The sequence below is a fragment of the Microtus oregoni genome, unplaced genomic scaffold, assembly GCF_018167655.1.
Source record: "Microtus oregoni isolate MIOR12 unplaced genomic scaffold, Mior012 000052F_006, whole genome shotgun sequence".
NCBI classification, from domain to species: domain Eukaryota; kingdom Metazoa; phylum Chordata; class Mammalia; order Rodentia; family Cricetidae; genus Microtus; species Microtus oregoni.
Window position 1 is genome coordinate 41,801 of NW_024543818.1, and position 10,036 is coordinate 51,836.

Sequence of the window (10,036 nt, forward strand, 5' to 3'; positions counted from 1 at the left end):
CAATAAAGGATCTTCTGGAGGCATTACCATCCCTGACTTCAAACTCTATTACAGAGCTACAGTAATGAAAACAGTGTGGTACTGGCATAAAAACAGAGAAGTCGACCAATGGAATCGTATAGAAGACCCGGATTTTAACCCACAAACCTATGAACACCTCATTTTCGATAAAGGAGCCAAAAGAATACAATGGAAGAAAGAAAGCATCTTGATGGAGGAAGGTCATTGGCTAATAAAGGCACTGCCCTGGCCCATTTTATTGGTTAGAGGATAGGTGGGAGGAGTAACCAGAACAAAATGCTGGGAGGAAGAGGTAGTGAGCTCAGAGACTCCACAGCTCTGCTCTCCGGAGCAGACGCCTCAGCAGAGACGCCATGCCCTGCTCCCTGGCAGACACACGCGATGAAGGTCCAACACAGGATGGACATAGGTTAGAATCTTCCCGGTAAGCGCACCTTGGGGTGCCATACACAGATGATTAGAAATGGGCTAAATTAATATGTGAGAATTAGCCTAGAAGAGGTTAGATAGAAATGGGCCATGCGGTGTTTAAAAGAATACAGTGTCCGTGTAATTATTTCGGGGCATAAGCTAGCCGGGCAGGCGGCTGGGGTGTTGGGGACGCAGCCCCGCCGCTGCCCTTATTACTTCAGCATCTTTAACAAATGGTGCTGGCACAACTTGATGTCAACCTGTAGAAGAATGAAAATAGAATAAAATATCACCATGCACAAAACTCAAGTCCAAATGGATTAAAGCCTCAATATCAGCCAGAACACACTGAACCTGATAGAAGAGAAAGTGGGAAGTACCGTACAACAGATGCGGACAGGCGATCGCTTCCTAGGTATAACCCCAGCAGCACAGACATTAAGGGCAACATTGAATAAATGGGACCTACTCAAACTGAGAAGCTTCTGTAAAGCAAAGGACACTGTCACTAAGACAAAAAGGCAACCTACTGACTGGGAGAAGATCTTCACCAACCCTGCAACAGACAAAGGTCTGATCTCCAAAATATATAGAGAACTCAAGAAACTCGACTTTAAAATGCTAATTAACCCAATTAAAAAATGGGGCACTGAACTGAACAGAGAATTCTCAGCAGAAGAAGTTCAAATGGCCAAAAGACACTTAAGGTCATGCTCAACCTCCTTAGCGATCAGGGAAATGCAAATCAAAACAACTTTGAGATATCATCTTACACCTGTCAGAATGGCCAAAATAAAAAACTCCAATGATAGCCTTTGCTGGAGAGGCTGTGGAGGAAGAGGTACCCTCATCCATTGCAGGTGGGAATGCAAACTTGTGCAACCACTGTGGAAATCAGTGTTTCGGTTTCTCAGGAAATTCGGGATCAACTTACCCCTGGACCCAGCAATACCACTCTTGGGAATATACCCAAGAGATGCCCGATCATATGACAAAAGCATTTGTTCAACTATGTTCATAGCAGCATTATTTGTAATAGCCAGAACCTGGAAACAACCTAGATGCCCTTCAATGGAAGAATGGATGAAGAAAGTATGGAATATATACACATTAGAATACTACGCTGCGGTAAAAAACAATGACTTCTCGAATTTTGCATGCAAATGGATGGAAATAGAAAACACTATCCTGAGTGAGGTATCCCAGACCCAAAAAGATGAACATGGGATGTACTCACTCTTAATTGGTTTCTAGCCATAAATAAGGGTCACGGAGACTACAATCGGTGAACCTAAAGAAGCTAAATATGAAGGTGAACCCAAGGAAAAACATATAGTTATCCTCTTGGCTATGGGTAGTAGACAAAATTGCCGGGGAGAAAATTGGGATCTTGGGGGTTGAGTGGGATGAGGGTAAGAGGAGATGGGGAGAGAAAAGTGAGAAGGGAAGGAGGGGGTAACTTGGAGAAACAAAGAGGACTGGGATAAAGGAAGGTTGGACAGGGGAGCACGGAAACACAATTCTTAGTTAAGGGATCCACTTTAGGGTTGGCAAGAGACTTGACCCTAGAGTGGCTCCCAGGAGCCCAGGGTGATGTCCCCAGTTAGTCCCTTGGGCAGCTGAGGATAGGGAACCCGAAATGACCCTATCCTATATCAATACTGACAAATATCTTGCATATCACCATAGAACCTTCATCTGGTGATGGATGGAGATAGAGACAGAGACCCACACTGGAGCACTGGACTGAGCTCCCAAGGTCCCAATGAGGAGCAGAAGGAGGGAGAAGATGAGCAAGGAAGTCAGGACCACGAGGGGTGCACCCACCCACTGAGACAATGGGGCTGATCTAATGGAAGCTCACCAAGACCAGCTGGACTGGGACTGAAAAAGCATGGGATAAAACCGGACTCTCTGAACATGGCGAACTCTGAGGACTGATGAAAAGCCAAGGACAATGGCACGGGGTTTGGATCCTACTTCATGTACTGGCTTTGTGGGAGCCTAGCCAGTTTGGATGTTCACCGTCCTAGACATGGACGGACAGGGGCAGACCTTGGACTTTCCACAGGCAGGGAACCCTGACTGCTCTTTGGACTGGAGAGGGAGGGGGAGAGGAGTTTGGGGGGAGGGGAAGAAGGGTGGGAGGAGGGGGAGGGAAATGGGAAGCTTGGAGGAGGCGGATACTTCTTTTTCCTTTTCTCAATAAAAAAAAAAGAAACCATGAGATTCAATTTATGTCATTCTTCCCACATTTGATTTTGTATTACTCTTTAAAAAGTTTTCATTCCTCCCTTAGGTAACTCCCCATACAACATATAAGACTTTCACCTCTTCTGTGTTCAAACTCACTGAATATTTTAATTCAGTGTAATATACGGTATCAAGATAGTTAAATTTGTAATATTAATTTGTAATAGATTTGACCACTTGAAACCCTTTAACAAACCCATGTCATCTGGATTGACATCATTAGTATTTAAGTATTCCCACTCTTTTTGACAAGACAAATATCCCAGGCTCAACTTGTACCTTCTCTCCCTTTGGAATCAGTTATTTTCCTAAGGGGCTCTATTTTTGTGAGAATGGTATCAGAAAGTAAAACTTGAGGCTAGGTGTTGCATAACATGTTCCTAATATCAGCATTCAGGAGGCAGAGCGTGTGTGTGTGTGTGTGAATGTGGGCACACAGGTGCAACAGTACGTGAGAAAACAGAGAACAACATTTGGGAATCAGTTCTTTTGTCCTACTATGTGTTTCAGGGATCAAACTCAGGCTGCTGGGTTTGTGAAGCAAGTGTTTTTACCTGATAAACCATTTTTTTACTTCTAAAGTAATGCCTTTGATCTTTTGATGCCTTCCAGGGATATAGTGCAAGAAGCTGTCTCTGAAAAGAAAAGGAAAGAGACATAATTGAAAGAAAAGAAGAAGACAGAGGTGAGGAGGAAGGAAGCTAGAAGCAAGGAAGGAAGGAAAATAATATTAAATTCTAGGTGGGGCCTAGACATTGGGAGTAAAATGGGTCATTGTTGCTAAGGCCTTTAGGTGACTAGAGATGGGGCAAAATAAAATAAATCTTCCTTAAAAATTAAATTTTAGGGCCAACAGAAAAACCTAGCAGGTAAAAGCACCTGCTGCCAAGACTGGCAACCTCAGTGCCATCCCTGGGACCTACATGGTGGAGGGAAATGACTCTTCTTCATAGCCTTCTGGCTCCAAGCATGCCCTTTGTCTCTACATTCACACATAAAATAAACAAATAAATATGGAATAAGTTAAAATTAAAATTTTGATTTTACATATCTTCTTATTGAAGTGTTTTAATATTTAAAAGATACATGTTTTAAAAGTGGATATTTTCAAAAGGACTATGAGATAATTCAGTCTTGTATCCCTGTCCTCACTTCTCCTTTCTGTATTAGTTTTTGTAGGAGCACACAGACATGCACACACACTTATTTTTTCTTATCTCTTATATACAAAGCAACATGCTATATTTGAACTGTTTTCATGAATATGAATACACTATATGCCTTGTTCTTTTATGTAACTTTTCGTACTACATGCTTAAAAATTCTTTATCTATTTCACAATACTTAGCATCAAGCTAGGTTGGTAATATGATAAATTGCAAATATTTTAGAATTAGCTAAACAAAATAATAATGGTGTGCCAGTAATGTTGCATGATAAAAATCATCATACAAAAATCAATACCATTTTATGCATCAATAATGAGTTTGAAGAGAAGAAATTTAAAAAGCAATTTCATTCACACTGGCTAGTGAATGCCTAGAAATAAATTTGACTAAAGAAGTCAATTGTGATGAAGGTTATAAATCATTAATGAAAGAAATTCAATGCGATACACAAACTAATGAAAAGGCAGTTCATGTTTTTGTGTTGGAAGAGTTAATATTACTTTAAAATAGCCATTCTCCAAATTATTGCAATTCTCATCAATATACTAATGACATTCTTCATAGAACTACAAAAAAATGTAGACTTGTAGACAGTGATGGAACAAAAAACCTTCATAACATATCTTGGTGGACAACATACAACCTCTACTTCATTAAACCAGCACAACCTCTAATTACACTCCAAATATTTGTCCTGATACCCACATGTAAGTGCAGTCCTCACTCCCCATCAAAGAAACTTTCCTTTGTAATAGACAGAGACCATTACAGAAATCCACAACCAATCAAAATACAGAGCTGTGGAGCCCAGTCCCAACTAATACATTCCCACAGCAGAGTTCAAGGAAGACTGCAAAAAAGGGAGTAGAAAGATTGCAAGAGCTAAAGGATCAGAGAACTTGCTGTAACAACAATTAGTGAAAAAAGTGGTCACATATTTGGAAGAGAGCAAGGAGAGGTATATGGGACAGTTTGGAGGGAGGAAGTGAGACGGGGAAGCTATATAATTACATTATAATCTCAAAAATAAAAGAAAAATATTAGGAAAAAAAACAACTTAGAATGACCTTGAATATTCAAAGTAACCCCATGAAAAAAGAAAAGCTAGATTAATCGTGATGAATTTTTCGTGACTAATGATGAATTAATCATAATGAATTAATCATTAATGGCTAATTTGAAAACAAAGCACAAAACTACAGTAACCAAGAGAGCATGCTATTGACATGAGAACAAATCCATAGACGAATAGAATAGTATAGAGAACCAAGAACTAAATCTACCAGAACAAAAACAACAAACCTACTTTGGAGAAAGAAGAAAAATGTTTTCAATAAATGCTGGTTGGAAAACTGAATTTTTGTGTTCACATAAATGGAACCTTGATCTTGCACTGCACAAGAAAAAAATACAAAATCAATTAGAGATGTAAAGACAAGACCAGAAATCCTGAACCAATTAAGAGTAAAACTTAAAACCGAATGTCCAGAACATTGATCTAATGATGAAATTTTTGTTGAGATATGTCCAGAAAAAGATGGGGAGTACCATCTGGGAAGAAAGAATAGTTCAGATGAAGGGGAGGACCAGCTAAGAAGAAGGAATAGTTCAGAGGAAGAGGAAACAGGAGTAAATGGAAATTAAATCACAATGCATTGTATTTACATATGAAATTGTCAAATACAATTGAGTAACCCCCGCCCTGTGCACATACAATCCCTTAGAGGGGTAGCAGACAAACTTTCCTTAAAGGTTTTAGGAGTTAAAAGGAAAAGACAGCAGTCTAGACTAAGGTTTATTGCCAGTCCAGCATCATACTCAGACAGACTTCAGCACTAAGGAAGTTTTAGAAGCTCAAAAAAATTAAAATAACTGCTATGCTGATATTAAAAGCCATTTTTTAAAATGTCATTATGTAGCTAAAATATTCACCCAGCTGAGAAACCTTTCTTCACAGCAACACTACCAAGATGTGATTTAATAGTAAATTTCCTTAACATTTCAAAATCCTGTAATGATAGGTCATTTGTTGAGCTCCAATCTCTCCACCACCCCCAATTGTGAACATCAGCTCAAATTGCCTGTAGTTATCAATGAAATTATTTTTTTATGTAAAAAAACATATGTGTGCGCCGGCAGGTGCTTCTGCTGAATGTTGAAAGAGGCTAGTTAACATGGAGAACTTAATAGATACTTTCATGTTACTATGCCCTTTAACTGCCCTCAAGAACTTTGTTCAGCTTTCTATACCTTGATCAAAGTATTTGACTCTAACAAACTAGTATTGGCGTATGGCAATTTGCTTTTCCCAGAAGGAGTGAAAAAGTCTGGTCTGTGAGTGGGACTCCAGTAGCATTGACATTCTGTGGTAATTCATTAGCAATGCAGAACCTCAGGCATCGCCTGGCCCCCTGTAGAATCAGAATCTGTGGTTCAACGTATGGCACATTACAGTTTGATATGCATCATGAGGCATTATGTAAGGGAGAATCAAGCAGGCACACAGGAGTATCTGAACAAACCAGCAGCAGATGGACACGGTTACTAACCCCATTGCTTGGTATTGAAGGAGTGTAGGAAAGCTGGTAGAATGGACTCACTGAAGAAGTGAAATAAGAAGATAAGAAGAGAAGGTTTCCATGGCACCCAACTTCAGAGAGGTGGAAATCCTCACTGCCACAGAAGGGAGAGGGAAGCATGGAGGAAGAAGGGGAGACACAGATGACATGGTATAGGGTTTAGGGAGTCACTCAGGAAATCTTAGACTCATTCCTGCTGGAGGTGCAATCAGGGGGCAAAAAGGGTTCTGATGAGGCCCCCATTAAGAGCGATAAGCAGAAACCAGTGCACAGTTCTTAGGCTTCTGCGTTCTCCCAGAGCTGAATCCTTCCTTTCCTCGCCACCTCCTGAAGCCCAGTACACACTTGCTGATAGTGATACACGAAACTGTTCTCACCGACATACGGTCTACTAATTGCCGGTGGACTATCTTAAACAACAATGCCAAATGAGTAGTTCGTGGGTGCATTAGTGTATGAGGTGAGGTACATGGGGGGCAAGCAACTGAATACCTATCCTTGCAGATCTGACAGGAAAAATGTGCCAGTGAAGAGGGTAAGAGGCTCCCCCAAATTACAACCCAGATAATTGTAATGTCAAGTATCAAAAGGCACCATTGGAATCCCCTAACACTCATGTTATATGTCTCCATTGACTTTTTCCTTAAAAAAACTGAAGATACCCAAAGCAGAGATGATGAATCTAAATTCTTTGTAAGTTTTATTCATGATCTACAAGGTGGAAGTTACCTAGAAGAAGAGAGAGAGGGAGGAGGAGAAATTTGGGGAAAGGTTGCAAGATTAGAGAACACTAGGAAATGTAGCACTTCCTGAAATAGACCCTCACAGATTCTATTCTCCTTTTTAGTCTAGCTGAGAACAGGTTTATTTTGTTCCAAATTTGCAATAATCTATATTATCGAAACTTTTGCCCTCACTCTCCTCCCCTGTGCCCCCTTTCAATATTTGTTTAGAATCACAAGAAGAGAAGAAAATGCCTTTCACCTGAATTTGCAATAACCCTACCGAGGAATAAGAAGCCCAGAAGAAAATGAAGGCCACCGTTTGTGTGCATGGAATACCATGGGGTGTAGCCACTTACTTCTTTTAATAAAGAAACAAGTAAATTAGTTTCACAGAGGAATACTAAAATTGGTTTCCTCCCTGCACAAAACCATGAAGATATTTATATATAATTTATCTTTCTAAGTTGTCATGTGGCAAAAGACCACTCACTGTGCAGCAGGCTTCTCTTGCTACTTAGAGAGAATTACATGATTAAATAGAGACCTGCAAAGTTTTGAACAAGCACTGAAGGAGAAAAGGTTTCCTCTTCAAGCCTTAATGAAGTGAGCTCATTCCTCCGCCAACATCAACTTAGCCTTGTGTAGTTTGTTTTCGCGCGGGTTAATCACTGACCGGAGCCACAGTGCGGACCACCAGTTTCCAATAAACCATAAAAGGCCGATCAGCAGCCATTGTGTTCTTCTGTAGGGCTTAGCAGACAGCAGCTGAATAAACCTGTTCAAAGTCAGAACAGTCAAGCAGGAGCGCAGAGGCCCAACCGGTGCCTCTGGTGAATCCTGAAAAGCAAATTAATTTATTAGGACGTAATTGATGGCATGTGCAAATACACTAGCCAAAGACTCCCCTGTGCTAATTTTGGCATAATTAAATAAGGGGCAGTTAATGAATGGTGTGCCAGGAAAGCAACATTCTGATAAATATCCAATTATTACTTACTGTATTCCATACGTGGTTTGTTAGATGCAAGCCAATGCCTCTACTTTTGGACTTCAGAGAAAATCCAGAGGGAAAGAACAGAGTCGGCTCGCCATGATTTCTCTGAATTGTGCCTTAAATAAAGACAGTTGCAAGTGAAGCACACCCCGATAGAGACTTACTGGCAAATGCAGGGAAGAGAAGACAGGAAATGTATTGATCTTATTTCCATAGAAACACGCATGTTCATTCTTCTTTGGAGAGTCCCATAACTTGTGAGTCTACTAAAGATACCGGTGTAATGTTGTCTGCACAGGGCGTCCCTTTAAGGGAAATCCACCTCCCAAGGGAAGGATGGTGCTGGGAGCCTCAGCCTGCTAGGATATGACAGGACAAACCTAAGCCACCTGCTAATGTGCTTGCTGATGGATGGGTGGGAACCACTAACTCCAGTTCCACTAACTCCACGTTGCTTCAGAGAAGCCTGGCCCCCAAAAGCGCAGCCCAGGATCTAAGGATTCAGTAGTCTTTCTAGATTCACAACACTGTAACAACTGATGTTGTCTTGGCTACTGACTCTACCAGAGAGGGAAACAGAACAAAGAGGTGTTCCTTGTTTAAACAAATGTGACCTCCTCAGTCAGCTTGAGAAATGGGACTTACGGAGTTGCAGCGTCAGTATGCATGGGGAATGGCAAATGTCTAAACTGCCATTTTTCTCCAAAGGGTCTACAAAGTGACATTTAGAAGTGGAAGAAATGATTCCCTTTGGGCTTGTAAACAAAGGTGGCTTCTCCCAGAAAACATCATCATCTGCTGAACCCTGACCTTGATCAGTGAAGGTCGAAGACATAAAAGCTTTCATTTCTTCTGTTCATGATGGAGATTCTCTTTCAAGAATTCTGGTTTGTGGAGCTTCCTGGTTCCTGGTTTCTTGTCATGGCTATGTGGTTATGTTTGTCTTTCCAAACAGGGGCCCCTTTTAGTATATCTTAACCGTTTTCACCCTTAAAGGGCCAGGGCATTTCGGATTACTTGCTGCTTAGTCCAAAACATGACACAGAAGGCAGAGGAAATGGGAGGCTTGCCTTATCTGCTCTGGTCAGTTTCATTTGTTCCCCCAGCTGGCGACTGCGTCATTTCCATTCTCTGCGTTCTTGGAGTCTCTGACAGTAAAAGCTGTCAGATAAATGATCGTCCTACGCATCTCTGAGAGGAACAATGTACCATAGAAAGCAACCAATATCAGAGGGAGCTTAAAAAGCATCTTAAAAACTGGGATACTGGAGTTCATGTGTGTGCATCCTCTATATGTATGTTCTGGTCCTGGTAGGTGTGCAATCAATTTGACTTTTACTACAACTTGGTGCAGCAGGTGACTTAGGAAAACAAAGTAGATATTTTCAAAGTCTGAGGAATTACCTTGTGGAAGAAACTTCACTCTGCCATTTAGCTGTCCGAAGCCAGAGTGCTATGAAAGATATCCTTCCCAGTAAAAAGGACACTATGGAAAATGCAAAGCAGAATTTGACTCTAACTGGCAGCGAATCGATTTACATTTCCAAAGTTATCAAGGTCAAAGCGCCTAAGGACACTTCAAAGGAGAAAACCTATGTACCAAATGATGCTGTCTCTTTCAAAAGAGCCCTGCTCCATGGGGACACTTTCCAGTGGACAGCATGGACCTGCTGATCTGGGAGAGAGCGAAGCATCCTCTTGGGCAGATAGAGACTGGATCGTAAAAGGAGTGTGTACAACTCACCTGCCTCCAGCAAACTTGAGAGAAGCCCCTATACTGCGCAAGCAAGCGCAAAGAGGAAAGACTGTGAGCCGTTTGTCTGTGTCATGTTATCAGATATCTTCCCAGGGGCTGCTTTATCTTGAGGAGTCCTGCAAAGCAGA